Below are 3,938 nucleotides of genomic sequence, written 5' to 3' on the forward strand. Positions count from 1 at the left end.
GGGGGCGGAAGTGACGACACGTGCAACCTATGTATAGCGACTATACGAATGTGGAAGATTATCGGACAGATGTAAAAGCGAGGCAGGTTTTGCTTCTCACTAAATGACTGATGGCGATGGAACATTTACGTAGAAATTTATTAACCCATTGCTGGCAGGCCAAGGATATTTGCGAGGTAGGTTTTCTCCTTACTAAGTAACTATTCCAAAGAAAATTTTGATGCGGGAGTCTATATCGTTACAGTTCATGCACGCGGGAGAACAGGGGAGGCACAGATAAGTGCACACGTAGCGTGGCCTTCATACCGTATTTCGAGCACTCCCTCAAGCGTCTTACCTGGTCCGCGATACACTGCAGCAGACTAAAACCAAAAGCCACTAGAAGATCGGATGAACTACGGGCATTTAGAATGCCTTTACTTGCAGGTGTCTTTTCGGATGTCAAACCTGTGCATCCGTTGTAGCACGTCCAGCGTTCCGGCGGGGACGGTCGTTCTGTTTGCATACTCCTCTTCACCAAAACAGATCACTGCAAATTCCTTCTACGGCCTCGTGATTCACGGTCACGTTCAATGCACGCCCCACCCTCGATATCAAACTTGGCACGCCGCATAAAGCCCGGCGCACCCGGACGCGGTGCGCGTGAGGCTCTACCAAAACAATTCATCTATGCGTGCTCATTTTTGCCTTTAGACGATTCAGTGAAGCATGCAAATGTTTCTTCTAAGTCACCGATGTATTTATGCAGCGGAACGCATGGTTAATGCGGAGACATAGAGAAGAACTCGGCAAGTACGGGAATTCAGCGCAACCAATTGAAAAGGGGCTTTAGTTCCTTCGGAGCGGGCTAGAGGTCGCCACCGCAGTCACATGAAATCACAAAGAAAACAAAAGTCGTTCGGCCGGCGCGCGCGCGAGGAAGAGAGAAAAGGGAGGGCGTCCTGTCGCTACTTTAGTTTTTTTAGGGGCTTTAATGCTGCCCGGTACCTGGCGCCATCTGGCGCCGTCAAAGCGACTTGCGGAAGCGCATTGGCTGCGTGCGGGCTCCCACTACACGCCATGCTAAAGCTGTCTAATATTTAGCACTCAGTCGGCTGAACCCGACTATCAGTAGAGCAGTAGCTCCATGGTTGCGCAATATGCCAAATTTGAAGGCTCGTCGATCGGACTCCTTGCCAATGCAAAGCATAAAACCTGAACACAAGCCTGAAAAATGCAGTCTCTAAAGCGTTCGCACTTGAGAACTGCCGTATTCAGCGGAGAACCGGCCATCGGCAATGGCATGTCGAGAAAATCGGGATTGGTCGATAGGGTCTTGACGTCAAAAGCAAGCACAACCTCATGCGGGTAATTCAAACCACAGACAACAATGACGCAGTGAAACAGTGATGACGTTGCTAACATTTCCTCATGGGTCTACTTTGTGGTGATGCAATCCCACCACCATTACGTAGTGCCTGGAAGAACGAAAAAATGATCGAGATGCGAGTCCGTGACTCGAACTGCTACTCCTCAACCACTGGGACCGGTAAGGAAGGTTTGTTCCACTTGGCTGAAAGGACGCCTTGTGTGTTAAAAAAAAAATAAGATGAGATAGACGACAAAATAATGTAATAAAGAAGTTTTCATATCTGTGGAGTGATCTGCAAAGAGGACCTCAGGCTGCTGAAGAGATTAATGGAATCGCGTCGTGCCCCTACGGTAACTCTTTAGGATGAAAATTAGGGGCGATCAATTTTAGCGTTGCAGAGGAAATGTGCTAAAATTCCACTTATGATTCCTTCTCTTCCAGTCAAGATTCTGATTGTGAGCACACATTTTATTAATTTTTTGCGGCTGTCTTGAGTCATTTTTATATAACTTGAGTCATTTTCAGTTCGGAATCTTCCTCCTGCCCTATACAAGCGTGGAGGAGACGTTTTTGTTTATAATTTAATTTGAATAATCGAAGCCATATACCGGGGGTGACAAGGCCATCCCATCTTGATGTTTCATTATTCTTCTCGCTTGCACCTTTAGTAATTTCAATAACTAACATTTACCGCTTTGAATGCAGGTCAGATGCTGGAATGAAGAGAACGGTTGCACTGCTGTAATGGCTGCTTCAGACATCGCCGAACACTTCCAGCACGACTGTGGACACCACTCTGTTCACTGCCCAAAGTGTTCGGCGTCTGTTCTTTGCCGCAAGGTGTGCGCGCACCTCAGATCTGGCTGTTCAGATCACACAATTCGTCCACCTTCAGAACACGGTGGGCAGACTGGGCAACATGACGAATCACTTTTGACAGCTCTGAGCAGAGCCCTAGATCAGCACACAGCCGAAATGAGGGCACTTCTTGAGCAATTGCTTAGCGATGGCAATGCACGAGCCGACCAACTAAACAAGATCTCGCAAAATGTAAACGCTGTCAGTAAAGCTATAAAGCAGGAACCCTCTGAAGGAGCCCGAGAAGGCCACGGCACTATAAACGGAAGCTTTCTCCAAATAACCGCACCAGAGCAAATAGAAGGATCCTTGATCGCTAGAAGTGAGGTAGCCGACACTCTCTCGAGGAGAATAAGATCATTAGGAGAAGAAATAAAAGGTGAATTTGAAAAAGCAACGGCACAGAGGCACGACTGCTATTCACGGCTTGCTGCAGCCATCAATGAAGCTAAGGATAGCGAAAAATGCGAACAGAAGGGCATTGGGCCAATTGAACAGACTCATTCGTCAGACTGAAAACAGAGCATCACAGTGCAATTTTTTTTATCAGAAACATTCAACTGCTCCACGATACAGCTGTGGCGCTAGGATCCGCCGCCTATTATACCTGTGTGGCTACCGCGTGTCTCCTGCGGTTGTGCTCAGTAAAACAACCAGGATCTGTTGCTTTATTTGGGGCTGCAGCTACACAAGGGCAGCATGGACGACGTAGTTCAATGGCCATTTCAACACAGATTTAGGGTTAGTGTGGTGCACCCGAAGGAATGGACAAAACGGCAGCCCGAATTTAAACCCTCTCCTTTATGCGCATATATACGAAGGCCCATAGGTTCATCGAACGAGCCTTTTTATCATACCGAAGGGTCGTTTAATCTGTGTGACCTTGCACGTGACGGCTATGTGCATCAAGACGAGCTTAGGATAACACTGGAGTTGATTTCGTGCAAATGCCTGAAGGCCAGTGGTGTTTGTGGAAGAAACTTCACCTCAAGAAATTTAAAGTGGATCTTGACTGTTGTTTATATCGACTGACCTGTGCGCATCACTTTTGTTGTGAGCAGATTGAGTGTGAAATAAAACTGTTTTTGTGTTTTGCAGTGAATCATAAAACTCGGACTCTGAGTGATCAAGTAGCATTTTTTGTAAGGCAGAATTTTCTTTCGTTATAAAAGGCGCAGTTATTTTGATGCACTTGCATATTGCAGCAAAGGCTGCTATAGCCTTGTTTTGCCGCACATATATCCCTGCCTTCTACCATGGAATGTACTCATTAGCTATGAAACCTTAATTGCTTCATGAGTTTTTGATCTTAACATAAATAACGTAAGCGAGTTTAAATTATCAACCACCTTCAAACACATTGAATTTTACACCTGCAAACCTAAGCGTGGCAGGTTTCAAAGGGGTCATTCCATGCCAAGCGAACCATAGTTTGCACTCGACGGGCCTCCTCCGATCTTTTCCATAAAATCTGTGGCTCTTAATTGAACCGTCTAAAGTTCCAGTTGACTGATACTTTTTTTTTCGTGAGGCTGGCAACCATGGGTTGCCAATAGGCATAAAACAGCACTTCATGCCCCAACAAGCAAAGTATTGGTGCACGGAGTTTTACACTGATGCCTCCAAGACTTCTTCAGTTGCAAGTGCAGTTTACAGCTGTCAATCTTCCGAAACGAGAACAATGAATAGACACACAAGAATATTTAATCCAGAATGTCATGGTATCCTG

The 3,938-nt window shown here is 46.2% G+C and overlaps 1 pseudogene; it reads left to right on the top strand.

Annotated features, from left to right (window-relative positions):
• The first annotated feature begins 2,095 nt into the window (after positions 1–2,095).
• LOC149329139 (uncharacterized) lies at positions 2,096–3,241 on the top strand (annotated as a pseudogene).
• The last annotated feature ends 697 nt before the right edge of the window (positions 3,242–3,938 follow it).

This window comes from Amblyomma mixtum, chromosome 9, assembly GCF_055824585.1.
Source record: "Amblyomma mixtum isolate Tamu chromosome 9, ASM5582458v1, whole genome shotgun sequence".
In the NCBI taxonomy this organism is placed as follows: Eukaryota; Metazoa; Arthropoda; class Arachnida; order Ixodida; family Ixodidae; genus Amblyomma; species Amblyomma mixtum.